The following is a 20587-nucleotide window of genomic DNA, read 5'->3' as shown; positions in this document are numbered from 1 at the left end:
GGAAAAATACGAATATGTTTTATAATTTATTGGATGGTTATCTAGGTATGGACATAAATGGTAAATTGCGCATGAATTAGTAAAGTACAAGATCATATTTAATCGTTTGGTAATGTTTGATAACGTCTCATGTATGGATGATATTTAAGCTGTATGGTGTGTCTTGTTTTGACTTAATAGTTCGAATGTGCATAGGTATGTAAAATGTACGTTTGACAATTTGGTAATGATATAGATTTATAAAATTGAAGATCATAATCTATGTGCTCGGTACCACATATGAAATGATACATGCTTGGTTTTAATTTAGGTAGTCGAATACCATGAATGTGATGTTCATATGGTTCAAAAATTATATTTATAAACCACGTGTTGTATGACTTTGATACATGTTAGTTTGTTCAAAAATTTGATTGAATGGAGGACATTGATATGATTGAATTTGAAGCATGGTTCGTATTTGTAATATGATAAATAATGCATGTTAGACTTAATTGGTTATGTGCTTTATATATATGAATTTGACTTATATGAATGAGTGAATGGCTGCTATTTGAATTTGATAACTATTGTAAAGAAGTCATTATAATTTTGTGCATGAATTGTAATAAATGATCGTGATGAACTATGTTTTGTTTGGTAATGCCTCGTAACCCTAATCTGGCGATGAATACGGGCTTGGGGTGTTACATTCTCATTGATTGTAGCTCTAATGACTAAGTTTTTTTATAAAGACTGCACCATTTAAGTGGACTGATGAGCAGCAAGGTAGCTATGAGAAGCTTAAGATAGTTTTGACTCAGGCACTTGTGTTGATCCAACCCGAGTTTGAGAAGGATTATATGGTCTATAGTGATACGTCTCATTCTGGTCTTAGTTGTGTGTTGATGCAAGACAAGAGGATTGTGGCTTACACTTCGAGGTAACTCAAGCCATATGAGTGCAATTATCCGACTCATGATTTGGAATTGGTTGTTGTGGTATTTTCTTTTAAGATGTGGAGGCACTATATTTATAGGGAAAATGTGTCATCTATACATATTATAAGAGTCTTAAGTACCTTCTCACCCAAAAGGAGTTAAACTTAAGATAGAGCCGTTGGATTGAGCTTCTGAAAGATTATGATTGTACCATCAAGTACCATCTAGGTAAAGCTAATGTTGTGGCGAATGTGTTGAGTAAGAAGTCCATGTTAGAGTTAAGGGCAATGTTTGCTAGGTTAAGTGTAACTAATAATGGTGGTTTGCTTACGGAGTTACAAGTGTGACAAACTTTAATTGAGCAGATTAAGCTGAAATAGATTTCGGATTTATCATTAGATCCCCATGTGAAGCTTGTTAAGGAGGGTAAGACTTTAGATTTTGCTTGTAATTCTAAAGGATTCTTGTGTTATCGTGGAAGATTTTGTGTGCCTTCTGATTTTGAGTTGAGGTAATCTATACTTCGAGAAGCACGTAGTAGTCCCTATGCTATGCACCCTAGAGGTAGAAAAATATATAGAGATCTTCGTGAGCAATATTGGTGGCCGAGACTGAAACATGATGTGACAGACTTTTTGGCAAGATTTTTGACATTCCAACAAGTCAAGGCTGAACAATAATTTCCTTTGGGTCTACTTCATCCTATTCAAGTTCATCAGCGGAAGTGCGAGCGTATCACCATGGATTTTGTTAGTGGGCTACCATTAACGTCGTCCAAGAAAGATTCTATTTGGGTGATTGTGGATCAATTGATGAAATCTGCCTATTTCTTATTAGTGCGCACTGACTATTAATTGCAGAAGTTAGCAAGGCTAAACATCACTGAGATCATGGGACTTCATGGAGTACCAGTGTCTATCATTTCTGATAGAGATCCTCGTTTTACGTCACGCTTTTGAAAGAGTTTACATGAAGCACTCGATACGAGATTGAATTTTAATATTGCTTATCATCTACAGTCTAATGGACAGTCTGAGAGAGTTATTCAAATTCTTGAGTATTCAAACGGCTCCGTATGAGGCACTTTATGGGCGCAGGTGTAGGACACCTTTGTGTTGGTCAGATTTGGGAGAAAAAAAAGTTTTAGGACCAGATTTAGTTCAAGAGACTGAAAACAATGTGAAGATTATTTAGGATCAATTGAAAGTTGCATCCGACTGAAGTCCTACTTTGACTTGAAGAGAAGGGATATTGAGTATAATGTGGGTGATGAAGTCTTCCTTAAGGTATCACCTTGGACGAAAGTATTGAGATTTGGTCATAAGGGGAAGTTTAGTCCAAGATTCATTGCATCTTACCGCATCATTAGGAGGGTTCGACCAGTAGCTTATCAATTAGAGTTACCTCCATAGTTGGATCGTATTCATGATATGTTTCATGTGTCAATGTTGTGACGTTATCGATCCGACCCTTCTCATGTGATTCCAATAAAGAATATTGAGGTCCGTTCTGATTTGACATTTGAGGAAAAACCAATACAGATCATTGACCGTGATGTTAAAGTATTAAGAAGAAAGTAGGTTCCGCTTGTAAAATTGTTGTGGAGAAATCACGGTTCCAGTAAGGCAACTTGGGAACCTGAAGATGCAATGCTACAACAATATCCTCACCTATTTCCATCAGGTAATTTTTAGGACAAAATCTCTTTTAAGAAGGGTAGATTTGTCACATCCCATTTTCTTAATTAATTTTAATTTAGTAAATATGGTGAAATTGCTAGCTCTTATGTCTTAAAATTATTCGCGCATTATTGAACACAAGTGTAGTGGTCAAGTGGTTAAGTGCTCCTTAGCTATCCTTGAAGTCCCTAGCTCGAACCCCTATGTGCCCATTATTTTTATTTAATTTTTTAACTTTGTTAGCTTGTGCATTCAAGCCTTTTTTGTCCACCTATGTTGCAATATAAAGAGGATTCCTTTCCTCCATTAGCGAGTCAAACTTGCCTTTTTAAGCGAAACACATCCCCCTTATTGCTCCTAAGTTCAATCACCTTTCCCATTCTTCACCCCTACCGAAAGTGCAAGTGTTGACCACCAAAAACACCTCAGTTGGCCATACACCTCAATTTCCACCATTTTATTGTTTTTCTTTCTCCTCTACACCCTTCTTTTCTCTCTTTTGACAACCACCACCACCATTTTTTCTTTTCTCCACCATAAGCATATTTGCACCACCACATCACCACCGTCCACAACCAACCACTACTTCCTTTTTCCTTTCGATCCCCCCTCTTCCACCATGCCCCACTATGAGCCATCGCGGGCCATCTCTTCCTCCATTTTTTTCTTTTTTCTTCTCTATTTTCTCTTTTCTTTCAATTAAAAGTGACTGAACCCTCCTCCCTACTTGTATTTTCGCATCACCATCGGACTACCACTGAATCATCGTTGTCGTTGCCACCACCGGTTGTTGATTTCTTCCTTTTTTATTTCTTTTTCTTTTTTCAATTACCCTAATGCCTAAAACACATACTTTGTTTTATTTTATTCGATTATTTTAGATTATCCAACCATCTATTTCATTCTATTTTCACTCTTTCGATCATCCTATAATGAAACAAGCGTAAGTGAAGTTTTGGGATTGAAAATCCTTCATCTTAGAATTATTGTGACATGACTTAATGGTATAGGGCCTAGAAATTTCATATTTAATTTTATTATTTTGAAAACCTTAAGTACTAACATGATCTCGTGTAAACATGAAGGAGCGAACAACAATTTTTCGAAAAACCAATAGTGTGACATCGCGAGAGCGATGAATTCGAGCATTCAAATTGAGGGTAAGTGTTGGTGATATTTCCACATTAGATCTCATATTAAAATTTATGTTATTCGATTAGATCATGACTAAAATTGGTTAATCGTGTGATTAGATGTGCAATCAGAACTAGATCTAAATGAGACTTCTACAAGGGAGCATACGGTTTAGATCTGTTTAAGATGTGGGATCTAACTCTCGTTTTAAGTGAAATATAATGTTATTTACTTTAATAAAATGTTATTTAATTAATTAATTTGTGAGTACATTAAGTGCTCGAGTGGAATTGAAAAACTCAATCAAAGAGGAATCGAAGTAAGTGCCCTAAACTATTAAGTGTTGTGAAAATCCATGATTTGTTATGTGTGATGTATGTAATGTTGATCTTAGCTCTATGTTATGTGATTTATGGGTAGATTTATATGTGATGATATAAACATGTGATATATATATGTGTATGTTAAGATCCATTTTTTAATATAAATATGTATATTAAAGCATGCTAAAGTGAACACTATATAATATGTGAAAATGTAAGCATGATACATACATATGTGTAAAAATCGAGAAATATGAGTTATGAGTATGAATATGTGACAAATGTGAAAAGTGAAACATGTGTTAAAACGGCCATATCATGTACATAGGGTGGGATTATTGAAAGGAGGGAGCTATGTGGCAGTTTATCTGTGGTTATGTGGCCATACTGTGATCGTTTATCAATATCTATCTAGTGGCTTTTTCATGCTATGTTATGTGACCGTTTATCGGTATCTATGTGGTGGCTTGTCCACAAATGGTGTGTTATCAGATGGACGAGTTCTAGGGAACTCAATATTAGTGTGTAGCGAGGATGGGTAGGAAATCCTCTGAAATGTGCATTATTACATAAGCATAACTTGTTATGTTCATTAAAACTGATGATATGTGAATTCCATGAAATTTATATTTATGATTATTTGGATGTGTTATTCTACGTGTTGAAATATATGTTTGTGATGATCTCACAGTGAGCCTTTTAAAGGTCACCCATGTTATGTGTGTATCTCAAGTAATCCTTGTAATTGAGGCTCAAATTTGGATCTTCGAAAAGGCTCTTAGATTAATGATCTCTTAGCCATAGGTATTTTTTTAATAATGTGGGACTTTTACGAACTATATGATTCCATTTTGGATTTTTATTATGCAATTTAAATTGGGTTTGTCTTAATAAATTTTTGGACTTTATTTTTAAATTATGAACTGTGGCATGGGATTTCTAATTTCATATTTTGGGATAGTATTGCATGAATTATTTTTATATTATTTTTAAACGAAGAATAAATGTTTTAGTGATTATCAATCGCTGCAAATTTGTGATTTAAAAATTAAGTTACAATAAAAATATTTTTTAATTAAAAAGGAACAAATAAATCTTTATTGAAAGGAACACGATGTTTTAAAAATGACATATTTTCAAGCCAAGTGAGTTTTTCTTATAAAAAGGTTTTTGGCCATCTCTGAGGCCCATGTAATTACTGAGATTGGGTTATAGCGTCTAGGCTCAATTTGAGGGGTTACAAGCAATAAAACATGTCAAAAAAGTCAATACTATGAATTGAGTAGTTTTGTATGGTTCAAAGGTTGGGAATTAGTCGTAGGTGAATTGTAAGATGAACGTAATAGGTTTTAGGCGAAAATACTGAGTGTAGACCGAGATATTCAAATTTAAAAATTGTTATGTTAAATGTTTCGGTTACATGAGAACTTAGTTTAGGCTTATGTTTTTTTATTGTTTGATGTGAGTTTTTGGCTGAATGTTGATTGTGTTGTTGTGTGATTTACTTTGTTAAGGCGTTAGAATCGATAGGACCTTCTACGAGTATAGATAAAGGTAAGGAAAAACTAGTTTGAGCTTTCGATGTTCAGCGAAAGCGTAATTGGTGAGTGTTTAGAATCGTTGCTCGTAGACACTAGTCATGTGTTATTTGGGAATTTAGTAGTAGCCTAAACCCCTACTCTAAATTCTGAGTGTAAGCTTTCTCACACCTATGTTTATCTTGTGAATTATGTGCTTATGCGAATATGAATAAGTAATTGGGATATGTTGTTATAACATGTATATGTGATTGTGTTAACTATTGTGTAAGTGAAAATGTGTACATGTTATGTATATGTTAAATGTTTGTGAATGTGTTTTGCTAAAAATACAAATATGTAGTGATAGTGCACGGATAATTGATAATTGATATGTGTTACTTTCAAATATTTTGGCCTTGTGATTTTGAAATCGTTGGATATAGTTGGCATGTCATATGATTGTGAGTATTCACATATATGTACAGTGGTTTTAGGCGTAAAGGCCTTGGGACATGTTGGAGGGATAAGGGAATGTGAGGGGAAATAAAGAGAGTGTTAGTTATATGCTTCACTTATGGGATATATTTGACTCTATGAGTCATTTGGTGTGATTAGAGATCCGTGTATCCAATATGTGGTGATAGTGCCCACTTTATGTTTCATACCTCAAGAGCCAATTTATCAGTATACGTGATTCTGTGAAATGTGATACATGATTAATGGATTATGTTATATGATATATACTTGAATAAGTATGTAAACTCTATGTAAATAAACTAAAAGATAAAGCATGAATAGGTATTATATGAAACTAGACATAATAATATTGTATTTGTATATATGGTTGTGTTGTGGGTGCATGATGACATGTTTTCGTAGTGATTATTATAATCATTACTAAGCTTGTTAAGCTCAACCACTCTTTTCAACATATACAGATTAGTAACGTTTCAATGTGGGCGGTGTGGTTTTTCTGAGGGAGTGATCCGAGGAAGACTTGTTAATATTTCGTAGGTGTTCATTACTTCTTTATGTTTTGGGGAATAAGGCAATGTGGTAGACATGTTTATAGTCATGTTAGTTCTAAACATTTCGTTCGTTTTTGCTTTTGTTTATGAGGTTTATAAGTTATAAATATGCTTAGGTTTATGAAGATTGATGATAACATGATGTTTCTTGCTCTGACACATTCCTGACATTTTGAACTGTTAAATTTATCCGTTTGGATGGTTATTTTTCGAATTATTTGATGCATGATGTTTAAAAGCTAACTTGGAATGGACTAAATACTTTAGTATGTTGTATTTTTTAGGTCTATAGCAAAGATATCGATAATCGGGTTTTAAAAACAATACCTCTATGTTTTGAAACGTGTAGGGAAGTCAGAATAGAGATTTGGTATCGATACCCTTGCTCGAGTTTCGATACTCGGGGTAAATTTATCGATACTCTATGACATGTACCGATAATTTTCGACAGAATGATTTTTGTGTGAGAAATAGAATGCAAGTTTGGTATCGATTTTTCAGGTGGTATCGATACCACTTAAAGAAAATATCAATACTCTAGGGTCAGTATCAATACCTACATGTTTAACTTTGAAATTTTGCTAAGTGGTCCAAATGCTTGATTATGTAACTCGGTAAGGTACATTGAAGTATGTCAAGCATGATTTAATGATGATTAATGCATGTAGTCTTGAAACCTGTGAAAATGCTATGAATGATATGTGTCAGCTTTAATAAAGTGAACATTGTAATGTGCAAGTACTGAGTCGGTGGTGTAGCATCTTTAAATTCAAGCTCGACGACCAGGTCAGATATAGGGTGTTACCTTTAGTGGAATCAGAGTTCTAGATTCATTAACTCTCGGACTTAGGTGATTTTTTTGTATTTGGAGTTTCGAAACTCATAAGTCTAACCTCCTTGTTTTCTTGAAATTGTTGATATAACTCTGATTGAATAGCAGGGAATTGTTTGAAATGTCCTTGATTGAATTGCATGTGGGGTAGGAACGAGAACACATTTCCTTTAATCCTAAATTTTACTTGCAAGAACGAGACTTGGATCATATCCTCGCCACTCACATTGCTTATTTATTTGTTTGTTTGTATGTTAGATTAGAATAGATTAGATTAGATTAGATTAGATATGCCTCCTAGACGTCTTAATGTCAGAGCTATTTCTCAAAAGGATGATACATCTTCTGCACCTACTGTACCGCCATGTAGAGTGAACATACCTGATGAAGGTGTAGTCCCTCTGATGGAAGCTATGATAGGGGCGTTTCAGCATATTGCTGGTGCTAACCTTGCTTCTGCACCTGTTAACCAAGGGTTGTCGCCTGAACGTCTTTGGGCACTGGGTGGTAAGGAATTTTTTGGAGTGAAAGGTAATGATTCGAACGTAGCTGAGTACTGGTTAGAAGGGATTGAAAGGATCCTCGAGCAGATGTCCTATTTTGACGATGAGAAGTTGGGTTGGGTTGTATCTTTACTCGACTGTGAGGCTCATCGTTGGTGGAATATGGTTAGAAGAGGTACTGTTTCTGATAGATTGATTTGGAATTACTTTCTCAAGGTTATTAAGAGGAGGTTTATAGGTGAACATTATATGGAGGCTCGTAAGCGTGAATTTTTGGATTTGGTTCAGGGAGATTTGTCAGTGATTGATTATGAGGCTAAGTTTGTGCTACTTAAACAGTATGCTTCTAAGATGATACTTTCTGAGAGAGACCGTTGTAAGAGGTTCCAATTTAGGATTAATCATGAGATTCGGGTTTACTTGGTAGCTCAGAACATAGAGATGTTTGATGAGTTAGTTGAGAAAGCCAAAGTATTGAAGAGACTTTGGCTGAGCCGTATTGTTCTGTGGTAGCTGATTTTTGTAAGAGATCATTTGATGGTGCCCCTGGACGAATATCTAAGAGAAGACATGATATTCTAGATTCTAATGGGAGTGCACGACACGAGTTATGACCAATTCAGTTTGGGCAGCAAGATAATGTTGTAGTTAGTACTGGTGGTTCGTCGTGTGGTTCTGGATGGTCGCTTTGTGCTCATTGTGAGCGTAGGCATTCCGGTAAGTGTCATAATTTGATAGGTGGTTGTTTTAAGTGTGGTTCAAATGAACAATTTCTGAGGGATTGTCCAAACAGAGTTGAGGTTTCGCAGACTTAATGTTCTACGCAAGTGTCTGCGCTTGCTAGAGGTCATGGTCATGGTAGAGGTAATGGAAGATCATTTCGGCAGCTAATTGTTGCTCATACTGTTGCTACACAGGTTGAGTCTGGAGGTTCAACTTGAGTTTATGCTATTAGGGAACCACAAGATCAAGACTCGAACATTGAGATTGTAGGTATTTTTTTCTTGTGACCGCTTCTTTTATTCTCGTCGATAGATTTAGGTTCTACGCCTCAGTAAATTATGAGTGATTTAGCTAATAAGTGGAGAATCCTAATAGTAACTAGTGAATTAGGAAAAATGGGTATGAGTTCTTTAGACGAGAGTGTCTTAGTGAATAGAGGAAATTGTTGGAGAAGTTACTGTAGAATAGCCCGTGGTAGTGAATAGAATCATTAAAGAAAGTGGTAAAAAGATAAGTAGAATAGGAATCAAAGTGCGCAACGAAAGGGTAATGGTGAGTTTAGAAGTAGAAGTAGAAATTTTTTGATTAAGGAAGTGGGGTGTTAGTTGGGAATTTCAAGGACGAAATTCTTTTTAGAGGGGAAGATTTTTAACACCCCAAAATAGGGCCTAGGAGTTTTAGGGGTAATTTAGGAATTTTAACCTTAGAGTGTTTAGAATTTTTTCACATGGTATATTGGTAATGTTTTCGATTATGCATTTTAGAAAATTAAATCAATTCCTAAAAATGAGTTTTAAATACCTTTAATTTTGAAAATAGAACTTATTCGTAAAAGAGTTAAAACTTACAGCTTGTTTGGTTCACCGTGTTGGGTATGCGATTAAGCCTCTATTACGCGCGCCCCACCAATTCCTGTGTTTGGTTTGCTGTAATGCGCTATTACGGGCTTATGCGGTTACGGACATAAACGCGATATTCCCTGCTTCCTGGCCGATTTGCATTCCCTTCCAAAAACCACGATTACCCTATTACGGACGCATTCCCGAAAACCTTCTCTGTTTTACCCTCGCCAAAATCGACCTACAGCCTCTCCCTCTCCCTCCCTTTCGAAATCGCCGAAATCGACCTCCCAACAGAAGCTGTTTCTGCAAAATCACCTCCACCCTCTCCTTCTCCGTCCCTCCCAAAATCGCCTCTCCCGTTTCACTCCATCGTCTCAGATCTCCGGCCCAACTGTTTCGGTAAGTGATTTTTCTCTTTTTTTCATCTCAGATTTTTATTTTCTTCCTCATGATTTTCTTTTTTATCATTTTATTTGTTTATTCCCACCGATTATTCCCACCGGCCGAATGTTGTTTACTTTTAGAACTGATTTGGTTTAGTGGATTTTGCCCAATGATGGAAAACTCATTGAATGGAGCAGTTCGACTGATTTTCGCTTTAGAGCATTTACTATCATCATCTGTTGTTCAATTCCTTTTCCTCTTCCTCTTCCTCCCCTTCTGTTTCTCTATCCTTTCTGCTTCCTGTCGATAACTCTCTCCTCTTTCCCTGTTCTCTTTCTCTATTCTTTGTATCTATAATTCTATTTATCTTCTTATTGACACAGATGATGGTTGATACTGTGAATGACCAGATATAGCTATGAGATCTGAGGGCTTTGTTGAACATTTTGATTGTAGGATTATCATTCTGTTTTTTTCCTCATGTGATTTGCATCTTGATTATACTCATGCGTACCCTTAGCTGAATGCATTGTTATTAGCGGTTTTCTGCAATGGGATTGTATTTTTGGCTGTTAATTGGCCCTTAGTAACTCCAAGACAAGATGGAATTGTAATGCTATCGAATAGTCAGTATGATCTCATTGGATATGTTGTATGGGTCTTTAGTTTCATTTATCTTATGAACTATGTCAATCTCACTGGCAATGTCATACTTGAAATTAGTCTTTTGTTGCTAGATGAAGCTTCATTTCCTTCTTGATGCTTTTATTGCGTCTATTTCATCAATTATTGTATCCGTTTCTTCTTTAGTTGCTAATTTGAAACCATTAAACATTTTAATTGTCTGAGAAAATATTGTGAACCCTTTTTCTGGTTTAATCCCAACTGGTATTTGTAAGTACGTTACCTTCCTAGTGATTCACTATGGTTCTAGTCAATATTTCACTGCTTTTGATACCATCTGTGCGACATATGCTTAATGAATTTCAAAGGTTTTGGCATGTGCCCAATGGCGAGAAGAAGCTGATACATTGGGTAGTTCTTTTGCTACTTAGTCTTGTTGTTGTTTACCTTTTTCACCGAGCTCTAAAATTATTGATTGGAATGAAAGTCATGAGCATCACTATTGTTGAATTATGTTACTAAAGTTATATTTCTTTCTTTGAAATATATCTTCCTTTATTGTTGTTATAGGACTTTTAGGGTATCTAAAGCTTGATTAGAGCCTTGGTAACCATTGTACCTTTTGCTTTCTCAGTAAATACTCTTTTAGTAAATCATAGTTTCTTCTTTCAATGATGTTATGTTGGGTTTTAGAAACCTGTGCCTTGGGTTTCATTGAGACTTATTACTGCTTTTGCCCCATGATGGAAAACTCATTTTTGATTGAATGGTTCTGGTTTTCTATTCTTCTCTGCCTTTTGCACTCCACCTCCTTGTGGAGGTTCACAATATTTTCAAGGTTCACAATATGCTTACTGCGTCTACGATTCAGGTTTAGTTTTTTCTAACCAAATCCTTGTAGCATTTGAATGGCAACCTGTTGTTTGTATTTTACGGAACCTATAGATATAGACCTCATATTGTTGAATGAATTGCATACTTCTGCCCTTGTTATTTGTTCTTTATTTTCTTTTGCTCGTTCTTTTGCTTAAAATGCGGCTGTCTGTCACTAGGTTGATTGGTTGATTGACTGTGATTCCTTTGCTGTAACTTTGCTTAAAATGCTTAGAAGTGTAAATTCTTTTGTATACTATCACCCTTGTTAAATTTCTTACAAGTGAGGTTCCAGTAAATTGATGTTCTATGTGAACTTCTGTAGGTATTGGACTGTTAGCTACCGATTTGCTCCAGACATAAATCGTTGGCAAGCTGAAGCTGTAGTTGCATTTTAAGAGGTATTTTATAGTTGCCATAACAGTAAATTGGACTGTTTTTTATGGTTTACTCCATAGTAATGTTTTTATAGTTATATTTTGCAAGTGTTGATGTAATAAGTCGATTTTTATTGGTATTGAATTATTTGAATTTGGGATCGAATTTCTTAAGTTGAGGTAGTTTGTAAATTTTAACCGAGCAATTACGAGACTTGTACAATGCATTAATTAAATGTGTATATTCATATACAACTCATTGATTAAATGTGTATATTCATATACTACTCATTAATTAAAAATATTTCTAAATAATTAAAATTAAAAATATTATTTTAATAATATTACATATATATCGACTTTTGAACCATTATAAATTAAACCTAATCCAATCATGAGTAAATAAAATAAAATAAAATTGGATCATTACATATAATCAAGTAAACAAATTGATTAAAAAGATATGGATAATATATTAAAATTGGATCATTACATATAATCAAGTAAACAAATTGATTAAAAACATATGGATAATATATTAAAATTGAATCATTAGATATAATCAAGTAAACAACTTGATTAAAAACATATCGATAATATATTAATTGGATCATTAGATATAATCAACTTGATTCTAAACTACGGTTAATGTTAAATTTGTAACATTGTTGTACATAATTTAGTTAAGATTATAAACTAGTATTGTTCATTCTAAACTACGGTTAGTGTTTTTGTGTTTTTGTATTGTACTAAACTTGTTGAATTATAATTTGATTTCTTTTCATTCATCATGTGTTATAATTATATTCTTTATGAGTTTTTATTCATGATATTGAACTCAATTTTAATTTTATAAAGTGTCCACCTTTTGATTCATGATATTAAACTTAATTTTAATTTGTTTTTTTTTCTTAAGATAATTATGTCAGGTGTTTTGGAATCAAATGTTCGTTCCCAATCATCTCGAGGAACCAAAAGAAAATGGGTTCCAGAAGAAGATGCAGCATTGGTTTCCTGCATGGTGGACTTGCACAATATTGGAACATTTAACACTGATACGGGGTTCAAAGCCGGTTACTTAAACAAGTTGGAAAAAATGTTAGAAAAGGCTTTACCTAATGCAATGTTGAAGGCTAGACCTAATATCGAGTCAAGGATTAGGTTACTAAAAAGGGATTGGTCAATCGTGTATGACATGCTTAATGGCCAAAACAACAGCGGTTTTGGTTGGGACGACCATAGGCAGATCGTTGTTGCTGAAGATGCGGTTTGGGACTCTTATTTAAAGCTAAGAATGAGTTCAAGTCTTGATTATCTTATTTTTACCAAACTTATAACTAATATGATTTCCTCATTTTTGTAGAGCCATAGAGAAGCCGGTCAGTTCAGACATCGTAGTTTCCCTTACTATGACCAACTTACTGCCATATACGCAAAAGATCGAGCGACTGGGAAAAACGCTCAAACAGCCGCTGATGTTCTTGAAGAAATAAATGCTGAGGATGTACCTGCTGCAGATATTAATGAAGAAAGAAACGAATACTATGACTGTGATGCTAATGTCTCTTTGGATGACATGGATGTTTCTGCTACAGAGCCGCAACCAGACAGAAACCAAGGGGGTTCATCATCTTCAAAGAGGAAAAAAAGAATTCTGATGCAAGTGGTCATTTTTCTTCTTCAATTAATGATGCTGCCACTTTATTGGCTGAAAACATGCGGGCAATTGGCGAACAAATCAGTAGGAGTATTGCCTCCAATGTGGTAGTTCACCAGGGCATCCAAGAAAAAGCGGCAAATTTATATCCAACCTTATATGGAATAGAAGGTTTAACTATGGATGAACGGTTTCAAGCATTGAGTAAAATTCCAGATCATCCAACTCAAATGGTAGTTTTCTTTAGTTTACCTTCTGATGTACGGTTGGAATGGGTCAGAAGATTTCTTGCTGACCATTAAAATTTATGGTTTTGTTGATGACATTTTCGTAACTTTTTCTGTTTGTAATATTTGGGATGGTATGTCATATACAATGTTCTAACTTTTTGATGTGGCAAAACTGTATAACATATGGATTGTGACATAGAATTTCATGAATCTCATTTAACCTTTTGTTAATATTCATTGTTATTATGTTTATGCAAAATACAATTCTAAAGTTATTTATTATTGGTAATATTTTTTATTGTAGAATAATTAAATTATTTATTCCACAAATGATATTTTAGCACATTAAATATGTATTGCGTTTAATAATAATAAAGTAGATTATAAATTATATTTAATAATAATTATTTAAATTATATTTTGTAGTATTATATATTATGATTTTAGTAAATTCATATAAGAATAAGAATTTTATTAAATTATATATTATTATTAAATTATATTTAATAATAATTATTTTAAATTATATTTTAGTATTATATATTATGATTTTATTAGTAAATTCATATAAGAATATTTATTAACAATTTTATTAAATTATATATTTTATTAAATTATATTTTATAACAATTATGTTAAAATATGATTGAATTATTTATTATTTATATTAATAATCTTATTAAAATTTAATAACAATAACAATAATTATCTACCTTAAAAAATTTCTGCTAAGGGTATTCTAGTCATTTTAACTTTTTTCCTGATGCTATTACACCTCTATTCCATTCAACCAAACACAAGAATACCATTACGCCTCTATTCCATTACATTCAACCAAACAAAAGAATTACCTATTACGCCTTTATTCCATTACGCCTCTATTCCATTATAGCGAACCAAACGTGCTGTTAGAGTTTTTAAGAGGCAATTAGACCAGATTTTAAAATTCACCCTATATTTTCCCCCAGCTAGTTTTATTTTCACGTTTGTTTTCTTCTCCCTCATTCTTGTGTCGTCCCTTGTTCTCCCTTGCTCTCTCATTCGATTTTTGATTTTCTAACTCTAATCTTTTTATTCCAATCAATATCCAAGCTTTAAATCTCCATAAAATCCAAGAAAAACATCCCAAGAGTCCATAGATTCCATCATCTTCTTCGCATGTGAATTTTTCGGGTTTCGAACTAGGAACCTAACGTTAAGCTAAGACTTTACCACTAAACCAGTAGGCTCATTCTTGTCAACAATTAAACGTAAATTACATATAAGTTATGTGTGGCTAGCTAGATATAGGGAGAAAATAACCAAAATTCAATGAGAAGGAATTGAACACTTGACTTCAATTACACATCTAGAACACTTAACCACTAGAACATATTAATTTTCTTTACATAATTTAACAATTCAGAATTATAAGAAACTTGGGGCATTACAACTCTCCCTAGTTTAAAGAAATTTCGTCCTCGAGATTTACCTGGTTCAAACAGATGAGGGTATTGATGACGCGTCAAGTCTTCTGGTTCTTAAGTGGCTTCTTTAGCACCATGATTCCGCCATAGAACCTTAACCAAAAAGATACTCCTCCTTCTCAAGACTTTTACCCTATCATCTAGAATTTGTACTGGCTCTTCCTAAAAAGACAAATTGGGTCTCACCTTGATCTCTTCAACCAGAACAATAAGAGATATATCAGACTAATACTGCCTTAACATAAAGACACGAAAGAAATCATGGATGTAGTCTAACTTAGGAGGCAGCTCCAACTGATATCCAACTGGCCCTACACGCCTTAAAATCCGATAACGCCCGATGAACCTAGGGCTCAACTCACTTTACGTCCAAACATGCCTTTAGAAAAACCTGATCCTCCACAGCAAACTCGATATCATTCCTCTTAAGATCTGTATAAGATGTCTGTCTATCCGATGCTGCCTTTAACTGATCTCAAATCAGTCTAACCTTATCCACAATCTCGATTACTAAATCCAGACCCATAATTTTCCTTTTGCCTAAATTTGTCCAACACAACGGTGTACAAAACTTACAACCATACTAAGCCTCGTAAGGTGCCATCTAAATATTGGATTGAAAACTATTATTATAGGCAAACTCATCTAGTTGTAAAAACTCTTCCCAACTACAATGAAAATCAAGAACACAAATTCGTAGCATATCCTCTAGAACTTGAATTACCTTCTCAGACTATCCAACAATCTACAGATGGAATTATGTACTGAAGTCCAACTAAGTACCCACAACCTCATCCAATTTCTTCAAAAATCATGATGTGAAATGAGGGTACTAATATGAGATAAACGATTCATGAACCCCATAGAGTCTTACGATCTCACAGATATACAATTTAGCTAACTTATGAAAAGAGTAATTAGGCCGAACTAGAAGAAAATAGGCAGACTTGGTCAACCGATCCATAATAACCCAAATAGAATCTTTCTTAGTAGGTGTCAAGGGAAACCCATTAACAAAATCCATAGTCATTCATTCACATTTCCACTGCGGAATCTTAACATGTTGCAACAAACCAGAAGGAAGTTGATGTTCAACCTTAACCTGCTGCCACGTAAGACAATGAGCCACAAAATCAGTTACTACCCTCTTCAACCCAGGGCACCAATACAAATCTCGAAGATCATGGTACATCTTATTCCTGTCAGGATGCATACCATAGGGCCTACTATGTGCTTCTTGCAGTATAGACTGTTTCAGCTCACTATCATTCGGCACACATACACGGCCTCGGTAGCACAGAATACCTTTAAAATTAAACATGAAGTCTGAAATCTTACCCTCTTCAACCTGCTTAACTCGAAGAACCAAAGACTCATCCAAAAGCTATTTATTTCTGATCTCATCAACCTAAGTCATCTTAACTTGCAACTCTACCAACAATCCACCATCCTCATACAGACTTAACCGAGCAAACATCACTCTCAACTTGGTCATCAACCTTCTACTCAAAGCATCGACCACCATATTGGCCTTACCAAGATGGTACCCAACAGTACAGTCACAATCCTTAAGCAACTCAATCTTTCTACGTTGCTTAAGATTCAACTCATTCTGAGTGAGGAGATACTTGAGGCTTTTGTGATCAGTGTAAATAATACACTTTCACCGTATAGATAATGCCTCCAGATTTTTAGAGCAAAAACCTCTACCGTTAACTCTAATTCATGCATTGGATAGTTTCCCTCATGCAGCTTGAGCTGTCTAGAAGCATAAGCCACAACCTTATCTTCCTGCATCAGAACACAACTGAAACCAATGTGTGATGCGTCATTGTACACAACATATTCTCATTCCCATATTCAGGTCGTATCAAATTGGGTGCCTGAGTCAACACTGACTTATGCTTTTCAAAGCTTCCTTGCTGATCATTAGCCCACTTGAAAGAAGCATTCTTATGCAACAGCTTGGTCAAAGGAGTTGTGATTAACAAAAACCCTTCCACAAATCTCCGATAATACCCCACAAGACCAAGAAAACTCTAAATTTCTGATACACACTTAGGTTGTTTCCACTCAAGAATAACCTTTATCTTTTTTGGGTCCACATGGATACCCTTGGTAGAAACCACATGTCCTAAAAACATTACCTCCCTCAACCAGAACTCACGCTTACTCAACTTAGCATAGAGCTTATTTTCTCGGAGAATCTGTAAAACCACTCTAAGATGCTCATCATACTCGACCTCGGGCTTAGAGTATAATAGAATATCATTGATAAACACTACAACAAACTGATCCATATACAGCTGAAACAATCTATTCATGAGATCTATGAATGCGGTCGGTGCATTAGTCAGACCAAAAGGCATAACTAGAAACTCATAATGTCCATAACAAGTCATAAATGCAGTCGTATGCACATCAGATTCATCCACTTTCAACTGATGGTACCCAAATCTCAAGTCGATCTTATAAAACACTATGCCCCTCGAAACTGATTAAAAAAGTCATCGATCCTCGGCAACGGATACTTATTTTTTATCGTTAACTTGTTCAATTGTCGGTAGTCAACACACATTTTCATAGTACCATCCTTCTTCTTAATAAATAACATTAATGTTCCCCAAAGCTAGACATTGGGTCTTATGATTCATTTATCAAGAAGTTTTTATAGTTAGACTTTCAATTCCTTCAACTCCTTTGGTGCCATGCGATAGGGAGCAATGAACACCGCAGCTGTCCTAGACAGAACTTAAATCCCAAACTCAACCTCATAGTCTGGTGGTAACCTAGGCAATTCCTCAGGAAAAACATCCGGAAAGTCCTTAACAATTCGAATTCCCTCCACAACAGAACCCACAACACTTGTGTCATGCACATAGGCTAAGTACGCCTCACACCCCTTTCTTACCAGTTTCTCAGCTACGATAGTGAATATTACATTAGATAGGTAATCTCGAAGCTCACCAACCAGAACAATTTCCTGACCATTGGTTGCTTTCAGTGTCACCCTCTTTGCAATACAATCTGGACTGACTTGGTATCAACCAACCAGTCAATTCTCATAACCAAGTCAAAATCCCCAAACAGTAACTCCATCAAATTAGTTGAAATCACAAACCCCTGCATCTCCAACAGACACCTCCTATAAACCTTATTAACTTATACAGACTACCCTAACGGGCTAGCTACCAAGACCTCACTAACAGTTTCCTCAACAAATATTCCCAACTTACAACATACACAACTAGCAACATACGAATATGTGGAACCAACATCAATTAAAGCAAAGTACTAATGAGAATGAATAGTAAATATACCTGTTATAACATTAGATGCATCCCTGTCCTTGCGATGTCTCACCACATATACCAGTGCAAGCTATCTAGCCTTAGTCTAATTAGCACCTCGCCCCGATGCCCTCTGTCCATGACCACCACTATTACCAACCCTAAACTGACCATGGCCCCTTAGAGGTTGCTGAACTACCCTCTGAGGCAGAAGCTGATCTCGAACCAGAGCTTGCATCAGCTTAGCCCGATACGAAGAATCCTTAATATGATGCTCCATGGACTCACATCTCAGACACGCTCCTATCCTCTTTCCTATCCTCTTCCAACACTCTCCTATATGACATCTACCATAATCTGTACAAATCTAAGCTCGACCAATACCCACTGTTGCATCAACCTGCGAAGGCTTGTCTACTCTAGCCCGTTTCTTAGGCCACAGAGCTGTACTAGAAGAATCTGATTCTGACTTAGAACCTCACACACACTACTCACATATCTTTAACCAATGAACCAAACTAATTCACTTTTCAAAATTTTCACAACCCTAACTCAAAATCAAGATGTAACCACACTTGATTCCACTAACCCAATTTCTTCTAACTTAATTTTCGGGATGTGACACTTATGCTTATATTTTTAAAGTTAGGCTGACCCGGCTTGACCCTTTTACTATCTATTTGGGTGAAAATAAACTCAAAGCAGGATTTTTTTTTTAAATCAAACATTATCCTAACCTCACCCATGAATAGCTCTAGCGATAGGTCTTTCTAAAGTTTGATCTATTCGTTCAATACATAATAAATTATATTTGAACAAGTATTTTTTAAAATTTAATTCAAACCATTTATATATCAAAAATATTTTAATTAAATTTATTTATAAATTATATTAAATATTAGTGTAAAATAAATTTTAAATAATAATACAAACTCTAAAATAATTTTAATTAAATATAAATATATTATGTAATTTTTTTGTACAAAAACACATTATATAGAAATCTCAAGAATTAATTTATTACCTTTATATTTTATCAAAATGGGGTCTATTTTTATATAAAATTCTTTTTAGTATAGTGTGTTATGAACAAAAAAAATATATTAATTTAATCTAAATTAATTCAAAATTCATATTATTATTTAAAACTTATTTTGTGCTAATGTTTTATACACTATATAATTAAATTTACATAAAATATTTTTGATATATACTTAATCTAATTTAAAAATAAAAGGAATTTGTTTAAATTTTATTTAATATGAATTGAATGGATAACTCAAAGTCTGGAGAAATCTTATTATCATTCATGGAGTAAATAACACATTTTTAAATTTTTTGAAAATTTTATATTTTTCATATTTTAAATTATTTAAAATGATTTTTATTGTTTTTAAAATTTTAAAGAGTTCTTAATTTTTCAAAAATTGTCATTTTCTATTTTTATTATAAATATGAAAAGACTTCTAATTTTAAAAACATTTTTAATTGTTTATGTATTTTTAAGGGTAAACTATTAAAATAATCACTTTTGTTTACCTCAAGTTATATTTTAGTCACTTATGTTTTAAATATTACATTTTAGTCACTTACGTAAACGTGTTGTAACATTTCAGTACTAAGCCGTTAATTTTCGTTAACGGTGTAACGACAAGCTGACGTGGCACATTAAGTCATCATTTCAAACAAAAAAAAATAGGGTAAACTATACAATTGGTCCCCATATTTTTTTTGTTTTGAGCAATTTAATTTTTTTCTTTTATGTTTTTTAAACTTTTCCTTTTTTTTTCTTTATTTTACATTATCTTCTGCTTCTTCCTCTAGTTTCCTCCCTTCTCCATCTTTTTTAACGTAAATTTTCTATATTTTTCATTTGTTAAAACTTTTTTATGTTTATGAAAAAAAAGGCGAAAGTTGAAACCAAAATAAAACTTGTTTCCCATATTCTCACCCCACAATTACAAACCATTATCGTCCATCATCACTTTAACGAACCAATTTGGATCTCTTAATGACCTAGTCCACAATCTCTCCTCACTCGAAGATCTCGCCAGTTGTGACTTATGGCAATCCACCCTCAACAAAATTTCTCGAGCCCATTCCCTTAACCTCCTAATCAACCCCCACGACCACCTTATCTATCTTACCTACAACATTCTCACCCTCTCGAATTATGTTGTTT

This window comes from Gossypium raimondii, chromosome 6 (genome assembly GCF_025698545.1).
Source record: "Gossypium raimondii isolate GPD5lz chromosome 6, ASM2569854v1, whole genome shotgun sequence".
Classification (NCBI taxonomy): Eukaryota; Viridiplantae; Streptophyta; class Magnoliopsida; order Malvales; family Malvaceae; genus Gossypium; species Gossypium raimondii.
The sequence above is the reverse complement of the archived record's forward strand: the minus strand, read 5'-3'. Positions refer to the sequence as shown.